This window comes from Lithobates pipiens, unplaced genomic scaffold (assembly GCF_037356315.1).
Source record: "Lithobates pipiens isolate NorthernLeopardFrog02 unplaced genomic scaffold, aLitPip1_a1.2 Scaffold_30, whole genome shotgun sequence".
NCBI classification, from domain to species: Eukaryota; Metazoa; Chordata; class Amphibia; order Anura; family Ranidae; genus Lithobates; species Lithobates pipiens.
This window is the reverse complement of record NW_027507791.1, coordinates 176,985,955-176,995,083: the sequence shown is the minus strand read 5'-3', so window position 1 is coordinate 176,995,083 and position 9,129 is coordinate 176,985,955. Positions and strand designations below refer to the sequence as shown.

At 52.2% G+C, this 9,129-nt stretch overlaps 20 non-coding genes and 20 pseudogenes across 20 annotated transcripts; all 40 read right to left on the bottom strand.

Moving 5' to 3' along the window:
- Positions 1-72: 72 nt before the first annotated feature.
- Positions 73-191, bottom strand: LOC143948548 (5S ribosomal RNA; annotated as a pseudogene).
- Positions 192-300: 109 nt separating this feature from the next.
- LOC143951605 (5S ribosomal RNA) lies at positions 301-419 on the bottom strand. The gene has a single exon (XR_013266861.1). It is a non-coding gene; the product is annotated as a 5S ribosomal RNA (ribosomal RNA).
- Positions 420-528: 109 nt separating this feature from the next.
- On the bottom strand, positions 529-647 carry LOC143954844 (5S ribosomal RNA; annotated as a pseudogene).
- A 109-nt stretch (positions 648-756) lies between these two features.
- Positions 757-875, bottom strand: LOC143952102 (5S ribosomal RNA). The gene has a single exon (XR_013267311.1). It is a non-coding gene; the product is annotated as a 5S ribosomal RNA (ribosomal RNA).
- Positions 876-984: 109 nt separating this feature from the next.
- LOC143944269 (5S ribosomal RNA) lies at positions 985-1,103 on the bottom strand (annotated as a pseudogene).
- A 109-nt stretch (positions 1,104-1,212) lies between these two features.
- Positions 1,213-1,331, bottom strand: LOC143948547 (5S ribosomal RNA; annotated as a pseudogene).
- A 109-nt stretch (positions 1,332-1,440) lies between these two features.
- Positions 1,441-1,559, bottom strand: LOC143951603 (5S ribosomal RNA). Its single transcript, XR_013266860.1, has one exon. It is a non-coding gene; the product is annotated as a 5S ribosomal RNA (ribosomal RNA).
- A 109-nt stretch (positions 1,560-1,668) lies between these two features.
- On the bottom strand, positions 1,669-1,787 carry LOC143948545 (5S ribosomal RNA; annotated as a pseudogene).
- Positions 1,788-1,896: 109 nt separating this feature from the next.
- LOC143950762 (5S ribosomal RNA) lies at positions 1,897-2,015 on the bottom strand. Its single transcript, XR_013266099.1, has one exon. It is a non-coding gene; the product is annotated as a 5S ribosomal RNA (ribosomal RNA).
- Positions 2,016-2,124: 109 nt separating this feature from the next.
- LOC143944099 (5S ribosomal RNA) lies at positions 2,125-2,243 on the bottom strand (annotated as a pseudogene).
- Positions 2,244-2,352: 109 nt separating this feature from the next.
- LOC143952089 (5S ribosomal RNA) lies at positions 2,353-2,471 on the bottom strand. Its single transcript, XR_013267300.1, has one exon. It is a non-coding gene; the product is annotated as a 5S ribosomal RNA (ribosomal RNA).
- A 109-nt stretch (positions 2,472-2,580) lies between these two features.
- Positions 2,581-2,700, bottom strand: LOC143950018 (5S ribosomal RNA; annotated as a pseudogene).
- Positions 2,701-2,810: 110 nt separating this feature from the next.
- On the bottom strand, positions 2,811-2,929 carry LOC143953266 (5S ribosomal RNA). Its single transcript, XR_013268364.1, has one exon. It is a non-coding gene; the product is annotated as a 5S ribosomal RNA (ribosomal RNA).
- Positions 2,930-3,038: 109 nt separating this feature from the next.
- Positions 3,039-3,157, bottom strand: LOC143954843 (5S ribosomal RNA; annotated as a pseudogene).
- A 109-nt stretch (positions 3,158-3,266) lies between these two features.
- On the bottom strand, positions 3,267-3,385 carry LOC143952077 (5S ribosomal RNA). Its single transcript, XR_013267289.1, has one exon. It is a non-coding gene; the product is annotated as a 5S ribosomal RNA (ribosomal RNA).
- A 109-nt stretch (positions 3,386-3,494) lies between these two features.
- Positions 3,495-3,613, bottom strand: LOC143944268 (5S ribosomal RNA; annotated as a pseudogene).
- A 109-nt stretch (positions 3,614-3,722) lies between these two features.
- On the bottom strand, positions 3,723-3,841 carry LOC143951602 (5S ribosomal RNA). The gene has a single exon (XR_013266859.1). It is a non-coding gene; the product is annotated as a 5S ribosomal RNA (ribosomal RNA).
- A 109-nt stretch (positions 3,842-3,950) lies between these two features.
- Positions 3,951-4,069, bottom strand: LOC143948291 (5S ribosomal RNA; annotated as a pseudogene).
- A 109-nt stretch (positions 4,070-4,178) lies between these two features.
- On the bottom strand, positions 4,179-4,297 carry LOC143950761 (5S ribosomal RNA). Its single transcript, XR_013266098.1, has one exon. It is a non-coding gene; the product is annotated as a 5S ribosomal RNA (ribosomal RNA).
- A 109-nt stretch (positions 4,298-4,406) lies between these two features.
- On the bottom strand, positions 4,407-4,525 carry LOC143944098 (5S ribosomal RNA; annotated as a pseudogene).
- Positions 4,526-4,634: 109 nt separating this feature from the next.
- Positions 4,635-4,753, bottom strand: LOC143952065 (5S ribosomal RNA). Its single transcript, XR_013267278.1, has one exon. It is a non-coding gene; the product is annotated as a 5S ribosomal RNA (ribosomal RNA).
- Positions 4,754-4,862: 109 nt separating this feature from the next.
- On the bottom strand, positions 4,863-4,982 carry LOC143950017 (5S ribosomal RNA; annotated as a pseudogene).
- A 110-nt stretch (positions 4,983-5,092) lies between these two features.
- Positions 5,093-5,211, bottom strand: LOC143953265 (5S ribosomal RNA). Its single transcript, XR_013268363.1, has one exon. It is a non-coding gene; the product is annotated as a 5S ribosomal RNA (ribosomal RNA).
- Positions 5,212-5,320: 109 nt separating this feature from the next.
- Positions 5,321-5,439, bottom strand: LOC143952053 (5S ribosomal RNA). The gene has a single exon (XR_013267267.1). It is a non-coding gene; the product is annotated as a 5S ribosomal RNA (ribosomal RNA).
- A 109-nt stretch (positions 5,440-5,548) lies between these two features.
- LOC143949042 (5S ribosomal RNA) lies at positions 5,549-5,657 on the bottom strand (annotated as a pseudogene).
- A 108-nt stretch (positions 5,658-5,765) lies between these two features.
- Positions 5,766-5,884, bottom strand: LOC143952041 (5S ribosomal RNA). The gene has a single exon (XR_013267256.1). It is a non-coding gene; the product is annotated as a 5S ribosomal RNA (ribosomal RNA).
- A 109-nt stretch (positions 5,885-5,993) lies between these two features.
- LOC143952746 (5S ribosomal RNA) lies at positions 5,994-6,112 on the bottom strand. Its single transcript, XR_013267893.1, has one exon. It is a non-coding gene; the product is annotated as a 5S ribosomal RNA (ribosomal RNA).
- Positions 6,113-6,221: 109 nt separating this feature from the next.
- LOC143945215 (5S ribosomal RNA) lies at positions 6,222-6,340 on the bottom strand (annotated as a pseudogene).
- Positions 6,341-6,449: 109 nt separating this feature from the next.
- On the bottom strand, positions 6,450-6,568 carry LOC143954799 (5S ribosomal RNA). Its single transcript, XR_013269754.1, has one exon. It is a non-coding gene; the product is annotated as a 5S ribosomal RNA (ribosomal RNA).
- Positions 6,569-6,677: 109 nt separating this feature from the next.
- LOC143943757 (5S ribosomal RNA) lies at positions 6,678-6,796 on the bottom strand (annotated as a pseudogene).
- A 109-nt stretch (positions 6,797-6,905) lies between these two features.
- Positions 6,906-7,024, bottom strand: LOC143954374 (5S ribosomal RNA). The gene has a single exon (XR_013269372.1). It is a non-coding gene; the product is annotated as a 5S ribosomal RNA (ribosomal RNA).
- A 109-nt stretch (positions 7,025-7,133) lies between these two features.
- Positions 7,134-7,242, bottom strand: LOC143947373 (5S ribosomal RNA; annotated as a pseudogene).
- Positions 7,243-7,351: 109 nt separating this feature from the next.
- On the bottom strand, positions 7,352-7,470 carry LOC143946625 (5S ribosomal RNA; annotated as a pseudogene).
- A 109-nt stretch (positions 7,471-7,579) lies between these two features.
- Positions 7,580-7,698, bottom strand: LOC143949834 (5S ribosomal RNA). The gene has a single exon (XR_013265524.1). It is a non-coding gene; the product is annotated as a 5S ribosomal RNA (ribosomal RNA).
- Positions 7,699-7,807: 109 nt separating this feature from the next.
- LOC143944236 (5S ribosomal RNA) lies at positions 7,808-7,926 on the bottom strand (annotated as a pseudogene).
- Positions 7,927-8,035: 109 nt separating this feature from the next.
- On the bottom strand, positions 8,036-8,154 carry LOC143951236 (5S ribosomal RNA). The gene has a single exon (XR_013266527.1). It is a non-coding gene; the product is annotated as a 5S ribosomal RNA (ribosomal RNA).
- A 109-nt stretch (positions 8,155-8,263) lies between these two features.
- LOC143947869 (5S ribosomal RNA) lies at positions 8,264-8,372 on the bottom strand (annotated as a pseudogene).
- A 109-nt stretch (positions 8,373-8,481) lies between these two features.
- On the bottom strand, positions 8,482-8,600 carry LOC143948844 (5S ribosomal RNA; annotated as a pseudogene).
- A 109-nt stretch (positions 8,601-8,709) lies between these two features.
- On the bottom strand, positions 8,710-8,828 carry LOC143950760 (5S ribosomal RNA). Its single transcript, XR_013266097.1, has one exon. It is a non-coding gene; the product is annotated as a 5S ribosomal RNA (ribosomal RNA).
- A 109-nt stretch (positions 8,829-8,937) lies between these two features.
- Positions 8,938-9,056, bottom strand: LOC143949822 (5S ribosomal RNA). Its single transcript, XR_013265523.1, has one exon. It is a non-coding gene; the product is annotated as a 5S ribosomal RNA (ribosomal RNA).
- Positions 9,057-9,129: the final 73 nt, after the last annotated feature.

Sequence of the window (9,129 nt, the reverse complement as noted above, 5' to 3'; positions counted from 1 at the left end):
CAAGGTGGTCACCTCAGGCAATCAAGAGGAAAAATACAGCAGGTCGCCAAAGCCAACAACATAATGGAAAAAAGCCTACGGCTCCTGGTATTTCCAGGCGGTCTCCCATCCAGGTACTAACCAGGCCCGACCCTGCTTAGTATCCGAGATCAGACGAGATGGAGCGCATTCGAGGTGATGTGGCCGTAGGCAATCTTACATCTTACTTACAACTCTCTTGACAAAAGCCAAGGTGGTCACCTCGGGCAATCGAGAGGAAAAATACAGCAGGTCGCCAAAGCCAACAACATAATGGAAAAAAACCTACGGCACCTGGTATTCCCAGGCGGTCTCCCATCCAGGTACTAACCAGGCCCGACCCTGCTTAGCATCCGAGATCAGACGAGATCAAGCGCATTCAGGGTGATGTGGCCGTAGGCGATCTTGCACCCTACTTACAACTCTCTTGACAAAAGCCAAGGTGGTCACCTCAGGCAATCGAGAGGAAAAATACAGCAGGTCGCCAAAGCCAACAACATAATGGAAAAAAGCCTACGGCACCTGGTTTTTCCAGGCGGTCTCCCATCCAGGTACTAACCAGGCCCGACCCTGCTTAGCAACCAAGATCAGACGAGATCGAGCGCATTCAGGGTGATGTGGCCGTAGGCAATCTAGCACCCTACTTACAACTCTCTTGACAAAAGCCAAGGTGGTCAGCTCGGGCAATCGAGAGGAAAAATACAGCAGGTCGCCAAAGCCAACAACATAATGGCCAAAAGCCTACGGCACCTGGTATTCCCAGGCGGTCTCCCATCCAGGTACTAACCAGGCCCGACCCTGCTTAGCATCCGAGATCAGACGAGATCGAGCGCATTCAGGGTGATGTGGCCGTAGGCGATCTTGCGCCCTACTTACAACTCTCTTGACAAAAGCCAAGGTGGTCACCTCGGGCAATCGAGAGGAAAAATACAGCAGGTCGCCAAAGCCAACAACATAATGGAAAAAAGCCTACGGCACCTGGTATTCCCAGGCGGTCTCCCATGCAGGTACTAACCAGGCCCGACCCTGCTTAGAATCAGAGATCAGATGAGATCGAGCGCATTCAGGGTGATGTGGCCGTAGGCGATCTTGCACCCTACTTACAACTCTCTTGACAAAAGCCAAGGTGGTCACCTCAGGCAATCAAGAGGAAAAATACAGCAGGTCGCCAAAGCCAACAACATAATGGAAAAAAGCCTACGGCTCCTGGTATTTCCAGGCGGTCTCCCATCCAGGTACTAACCAGGCCCGACCCTGCTTAGTATCCGAGATCAGACGAGATGGAGCGCATTCGAGGTGATGTGGCCGTAGGCAATCTTACATCTTACTTACAACTCTCTTGACAAAAGCCAAGGTGGTCACCTCGGGCAATCGAGAGGAAAAATACAGCAGGTCGCCAAAGCCAACAACATAATGGAAAAAAACCTACGGCACCTGGTATTCCCAGGCGGTCTCCCATCCAGGTACTAACCAGGCCCGACCCTGCTTAGCATCCGAGATCAGACGAGATCAAGCGCATTCAGGGTGATGTGGCCGTAGGCGATCTTGCACCCTACTTACAACTCTCTTGACAAAAGCCAAGGTGGTCACCTCAGGCAATCAAGAGGAAAAATACAGCAGGTCGCCAAAGCCAACAACATAATGGAAAAAAGCCTACGGCTCCTGGTATTTCCAGGCGGTCTCCCATCCAGGTACTAACCAGGCCCGACCCTGCTTAGTATCCGAGATCAGACGAGATGGAGCGCATTCGAGGTGATGTGGCCGTAGGCAATCTAGCACCCTACTTACAACTCTCTTGACAAAAGCCAAGGTGGTCAGCTCGGGCAATCGAGAGGAAAAATACAGCAGGTCGCCAAAGCCAACAACATAATGGAAAAAAGCCTACGGCACCTGGTATTCCCAGGTGGTCTCCCATCCAGGTACTAACCAGGCCCGACCCTGCTTAGCATCCGAGATCAGACGAGATCGAGCGCATTTAGGGTGATGTGGCCGTAGGCGATCTTGCACCCTACTTACAACTCTCTTGACAAAAGCCAAGGTGGTCACCTCGGGCAATCGAGAGGAAAAATACAGCAGGTCGCCAAAGCCAACAACATAATGGAAAAAAGCCTACGGCACCTGGTATTCCCAGGCGGTCTCCCATCCAGGTACTAACCATGCCCGACCCTGCTTAGCATCCGAGATCAGACGAGATCGAGCGCATTCAGGGTGATGTGGCCCTAGGTGATCTTGCACCCTACTTACAACTCTCTTGACAAAAGCCAAGGTGGTCACCTCGGGCAATCGAGAGGAAAAATACAGCAGGTCGCCAAAGCCAACAACATAATGGAAAAAAGCCTACGGCACCTGGTATTCCCAGGCGGTCTCCCATCCAGGTACTAACCAGGCCCGACCCTGCTTAGCATCCGAGATCAGACGAGATCGAGCGCATTCAGGGTGATGTGGCCGTAGGCAATCTTGCACCCTACTTACAACTCTCTTGACAAAAGCCAAGGTGGTCACCTCGGGCAATAGAGAGGAAAAATACAGCAGGTCGCCAAAGCCAACAACATAATGGAAAAAAGCCTACGGCACCTGGTATTCCCAGGCGGTCTCCCATTCAGGACCTAACAAGGCCCGACTCCTGCCTAGCATCCGAGATCAGACGAGATCGAGCGCATTCAGGGTGATGTGGCCGTAGGCGATCTTGCATCCTACTTACAACTCTCTTGACAAAAGCCAAGGTGGTCACCTCGGGCAATCATGAGGAAAAATACAGCAGGTCACCAAAGCCAACAACATAATGGAAAAAAAGCCTACGGCACATGGTATTCCCAGGCGGTCTCCCATCCAGGTACTAACCATGCCCTACCCTGCTTAGCATCCGAGATCAGACGATATCGAGCGCATTCAGGGTGATGTGGCCGTAGGCAATCTTGCACCCTACTTACAACTCTCTTGACAAAAGCCAAGGTGGTCACCTCAGGCAATCGAGAGGAAAAATACAGCAGGTCGCCAAAGCCAACAACATAATGGAAAAAAGCCTACGGCACCTGGTTTTTCCAGGCGGTCTCCCATCCAGGTACTAACCAGGCCCGACCCTGCTTAGCAACCAAGATCAGACGAGATCGAGCGCATTCAGGGTGATGTGGCCGTAGGCAATCTAGCACCCTACTTACAACTCTCTTGACAAAAGCCAAGGTGGTCAGCTCGGGCAATCGAGAGGAAAAATACAGCAGGTCGCCAAAGCCAACAACATAATGGCCAAAAGCCTACGGCACCTGGTATTCCCAGGCGGTCTCCCATCCAGGTACTAACCAGGCCCGACCCTGCTTAGCATCCGAGATCAGACGAGATCGAGCGCATTCAGGGTGATGTGGCCGTAGGCGATCTTGCTCCCTACTTACAACTCTCTTGACAAAAGCCAAGGTGGTCACCTCGGGCAATCGAGAGGAAAAATACAGCAGGTCGCCAAAGCCAACAACATAATGGAAAAAAGCCTACGGCACCTGGTATTCCCAGGCGGTCTCCCATGCAGGTACTAACCAGGCCCGACCCTGCTTAGAATCAGAGATCAGATGAGATCGAGCGCATTCAGGGTGATGTGGCCGTAGGCAATCTTACATCTTACTTACAACTCTCTTGACAAAAGCCAAGGTGGTCACCTCGGGCAATCGAGAGGAAAAATACAGCAGGTCGCCAAAGCCAACAACATAATGGAAAAAAACCTACGGCACCTGGTATTCCCAGGCGGTCTCCCATCCAGGTACTAACCAGGCCCGACCCTGCTTAGCATCCGAGATCAGACGAGATCAAGCGCATTCAGGGTGATGTGGCCGTAGGCGATCTTGCACCCTACTTACAACTCTCTTGACAAAAGCCAAGGTGGTCACCTCAGGCAATCAAGAGGAAAAATACAGCAGGTCGCCAAAGCCAACAACATAATGGAAAAAAGCCTACGGCTCCTGGTATTTCCAGGCGGTCTCCCATCCAGGTACTAACCAGGCCCGACCCTGCTTAGTATCCGAGATCAGATGAGATGGAGCGCATTCGAGGTGATGTGGCCGTAGGCAATCTAGCACCCTACTTACAACTCTCTTGACAAAAGCCAAGGTGGTCAGCTCGGGCAATCGAGAGGAAAAATACAGCAGGTCGCCAAAGCCAACAACATAATGGAAAAAAGCCTACGGCACCTGGTATTCCCAGGTGGTCTCCCATCCAGGTACTAACCAGGCCCGACCCTGCTTAGCATCCGAGATCAGACGAGATCGAGCGCATTTAGGGTGATGTGGCCGTAGGCGATCTTGCACCCTACTTACAACTCTCTTGACAAAAGCCAAGGTGGTCACCTCGGGCAATCGAGAGGAAAAATACAGCAGGTCGCCAAAGCCAACAACATAATGGAAAAAAGCCTACGGCACCTGGTATTCCCAGGCGGTCTCCCATCCAGGTACTAACCATGCCCGACCCTGCTTAGCATCCGAGATCAGACGAGATCGAGCGCATTCAGGGTGATGTGGCCCTAGGTGATCTTGCACCCTACTTACAACTCTCTTGACAAAAGCCAAGGTGGTCACCTCGGGCAATCGAGAGGAAAAATACAGCAGGTCGCCAAAGCCAACAACATAATGGAAAAAAGCCTACGGCACCTGGTATTCCCAGGCGGTCTCCCATCCAGGTACTAACCAGGCCCGACCCTGCTTAGCATCCGAGATCAGACGAGATCGAGCGCATTCAGGGTGATGTGGCCGTAGGCAATCTTGCACCCTACTTACAACTCTCTTGACAAAAGCCAAGGTGGTCACCTCGGGCAATCGAGAGGAAAAATACAGCAGGTCGCCAAAGCCAACAACATAATGGAAAAAAGCCTACGGCACCTGGTATTCCCAGGCGGTCTCCCATTCAGGACCTAACAAGGCCCGACTCCTGCCTAGCATCCGAGATCAGACGAGATCGAGCGCATTCAGGGTGATGTGGCCGTAGGCGATCTTGCACCCTACTTACAACTCTCTTGACAAAAGCCAAGGTGGTCACCTCGGGCAATCATGAGGAAAAATACAGCAGGTCACCAAAGCCAACAACATAATGGAAAAAAAGCCTACGGCACATGGTATTCCCAGGCGGTCTCCCATCCAGGTACTAACCATGCCCTACCCTGCTTAGCATCCGAGATCAGACGATATCGAGCGCATTCAGGGTGATGTGGCCGTAGGCAATCTTGCACCCTACTTACAACTCTCTTGACAAAAGCCAAGGTGGTCACCTCGGGCAATCGAGAGGAAAAATACAGCAGGTCGCCAAAGCCAACAACATAATGGAAAAAAGCCTACGGCACCTGGTATTCCCAGGCGGTCTCCCATCCAGGTACTAACCAGGCCCGACCCTGCTTAGCATCCGAGATCAGACGAGATCGAGCGCATTCAGGGTGATGTGGCCGTAGGCGATCTTGCAACCTACTTACAACTCTCTTGACAAAAGCCAAGGTTGTCACCTCGGGCAATCGAGAGGAAAAATACAGCAGGTCGCCAAAGCCAACAACATACTGGAAAAAAGCCTACGGCACCTGGTATTCCCAGGCGGTCTCCCATCCTGGTACTAACCAGGCCTGACCCTGCTTAGCATCCGAGATGGAGCGCATTCAGGGTGATGTGGCCGTAGGCGATCTTGGATTATATTACAACTATCTTGACAAAAGCCAAGGTGGACACCTCGGGCAATCGAGAGGAAAAATACAGCAGGTCGCCAAAGCCAACAACATAATGGCCAAAAGCCTACGGCACCTGGTATTCCCAGGCGGTCTCCCATCCAGGTACTAACCAGGCCCGACCCTGCTTAGCATCCGAGATCAGACGAGATCGAGCGCATTCAGGGTGATGTGGCCGTAGGCAACCTTGCACCCTACTTAAAACTCTCTTGACAAAAGCCAAGGTGGTCACCTCGGGCAATCGAGAGGAAAAATACAGCAGGTCACCAAAGCCAACAACATAATGGAAAAAAGCCTACAGCACCCGGTATTCCCAGGCGGTCTTCCATCCAGGTACTAACCAGGCCCGACCCTGCTTAGCATCCGAGATCAGACGAGATCGAGTGCATGCAGAGTGATGTGGCCGTAGGCAATCTTGCACCCTACTTAAAACTCTCTTGACAAAAGCCAAGGTGGTCACCTCGGGCAATCGAGAGGAAAAATACAGCAGGTCACCAAAGCCAACAACATAATGGAAAAAAGCCTACAGCACCCGGTATTCCCAGGCGGTCTTCCATCCAGGTACTAACTAGGCCCGACCCTGCTTAGCATCCGAGATCAGCCGAGATCGAGCGCATTCAGGGTGATGTGGCCGTAGGCTATCTTGTACCCTACTTACAACTCTCTTGACAAAAGCCAAGGTGGTCACCTCGGGCAATCGAGAGGAAAAATACAGCAGGTCGCCAAAGCCAACAACTTAATGGAAAAAAGCCTACGGCACCTGGTATTCCCAAGCGGTCTCCCATCCTGGTACTAACCAGGCCCGACCCTGCTTAGCATCCGAGATCAGACGAGATCGAGCGCATTCAGGGTGATGTGGCCGTAGGCGATCTTGCGTCCTACTTACAACTCTCTTGACAAAAGCCAAGGTGGTCACCTCGGGCATTCGAGAGAAAAAATACAGCAGGTCGCCAAAGCCAACAACATAATGGAAAAAAGCCTACGGCACCTGGTATTCCCAGGCCATCTCCCATCCAGGTACTAACCAGGCCCGACCCTGCTTAGCATCCGAGATCAGAAGAGATCGAGCGCATTCAGGGTGATGTGGCCGTAGGCGATCTTGCACCCTACTTACAACTCTCTTGACAAAAGCCAAGTTGGTCACCTCGGGCAATCGAGAGGAAAAATACAGCAGGTCGCCAAAGCCAACAACATAATGGAAAAAAGCCTACGGCACCTGGTATTCCCAGGCGGTCTCCCATCCAGGTACTAACCAGGCCTGACCCTGCTTAGCATCCGAGATCAGACGAGATCGAGCGCATTCAGGGTGATGTGGCTGTAGGCGATCTTGCACCCTACTTACAACTCTCTTGACAAAAGCCAAGGTGGTCACCTCGGGCAATCGAGAGGAAAAATACAGTAGGTCGCCAAAGCCAACAACATAATGGAAAAAAGCCTACGGCACCTGGAATTCCCAGGCGGTCTCCCATCCAGGTACTAACCAGGCCTGACCCTGCTTAGCATCCGAGATCGAGTGCATTCAGGGTGATGTGGCCGTAGGCGATCTTGCACCCTACTTCCAACTCTGTTGACAAAAGCCAAGGTGGTCACCTTGGGCAATAGAGAGGAAAAATACAGCAGGTCCCCAAAGCCAACAACATAATGGAATAAAGCCTACGGCAACTGGTATTCCCAGGCGGTCTCCCATCCAGTTACTAACCAGGCCAGACCCTGCTTAGCATCCGAGATCAGACGAGATCGTGTGCATTCAGGGTGATGTGGCCGTAGGCGATCTTGCACCCTACTTACAACTCTCTTGACAAAAGCCAAGGTGGTCACCTCGGGCAAACGAGAGGAAAAATACAGCAGGTCGCCAAAGCCAACAACATAATGGAAAAAAGCCTACGGCACCTGGTATTCCCAGGCGGTCTCCCATCCAGGTACTAACCAAGCCCGACCCTGCTTAGCATCCGAGATCAGACGAGATCGAGCGCATTCAGGGTGATGTGGCCGTAGGCGATCTTACGCCCTACTTACAACTCTCTTGACAAAAGCCAAGGTGGTCAACTCGGGCAATCAAGAGGAAAAATACAGCAGGTCGCCAAAGCCAACAACATAATGGAAAAAAGCCTATGGCACCTGGTATTCCCAGGCGGTCTCCCATCCAGGTACTAACCAGGCCCGACCCTGCTTAGCATCCGAGATCAGATGAGATCGAGCGCATTCAGGTTGATGTGGCTGTAGGCAATCTTGCACCCTACTTACAACTCTCTTGACAAAAGCCAAGGTGGTCACCTCGGGCAATCGAGAGGAAAAATACAGCAGGTCGCCAAAGCCAACAACATAATGGAAAAAAGCCTACGGCACCTGGTATTCCCAGGTGGTCTCCCATCCAGGTACTAACCAGGCCCGACCCTGCTTAGCATCCGAGATCAGACGAGATCGAGCGCATTCAGGGTGATGTGGCTGTAGGCGATCTTGCACCCTACTTACAACTCTCTTGACAAATGCCAAGGTGGTCACCTCGGGCAATCGAGAGGAAAAATACAGTAGGTCGCCAAAGCCAACAACATAATGGAAAAAAGCCTACGGCACCTGGAATTCCCAGGCGGTCTCCCATCCAGGTACTAACCAGGCCTGACCCTGCTTAGCATCCGAGATCGAGCGCATTCAGGGTGATGTGGCCGTAGGCGATCTTGCACCCTACTTCCAACTCTGTTGACAAAAGCCAAGGTGGTCACCTTGGGCAATAGAGAGGAAAAATACAGCAGGTCGCCAAAGCCAACAACATAATGGAATAAAGCCTACGGCAACTGGTATTCCCAGGCGGTCTCCCATGCAGGTACTAACCAGGCCCGACCCTGCTTAGTATCCGAGATCAGACGAGATGGAGCGCATTCGAGGTGATGTGGCCGTAGGCAATCTAGCACCCTACTTACAACTCTCTTGACAAAAGCCAAGGTGGTCAGCTCGGGCAATCGAGAGGAAAAATACAGCAGGTCGCCAAAGCCAACAACATAATGGAGAAAAGCCTACGGCACCTGGTATTCCCAGGTGGTCTCCCATCCAGGTACTAACCAGGCCCGACCCTGCTTAGCATCCGAGATCAGACGAGATCGAGCGCATTTAGGGTGATGTGGCCGTAGGCGATCTTGCACCCTACTTACAACTCTCTTGACAAAAGCCAAGGTGGTCACCTCGGGCAAACGAGAGGAAAAATACAGCAGGTCGCCAAAGCCAACAACATAATGGAAAAAAGCCTACGGCACCTGGTATTCCCAGGCGGTCTCCCATCCAGGTACTAACCAAGCCCGACCCTGCTTAGCATCCGAGATCAGACGAGATCGAGCGCATTCAGGGTGATGTGGCCGTAGGCGATCTTACGCCCTACTTACAACTCTCTTGACAAAAGCCAAGGTGGTCAACTCGGGCAATCGAGAGGAAAAATA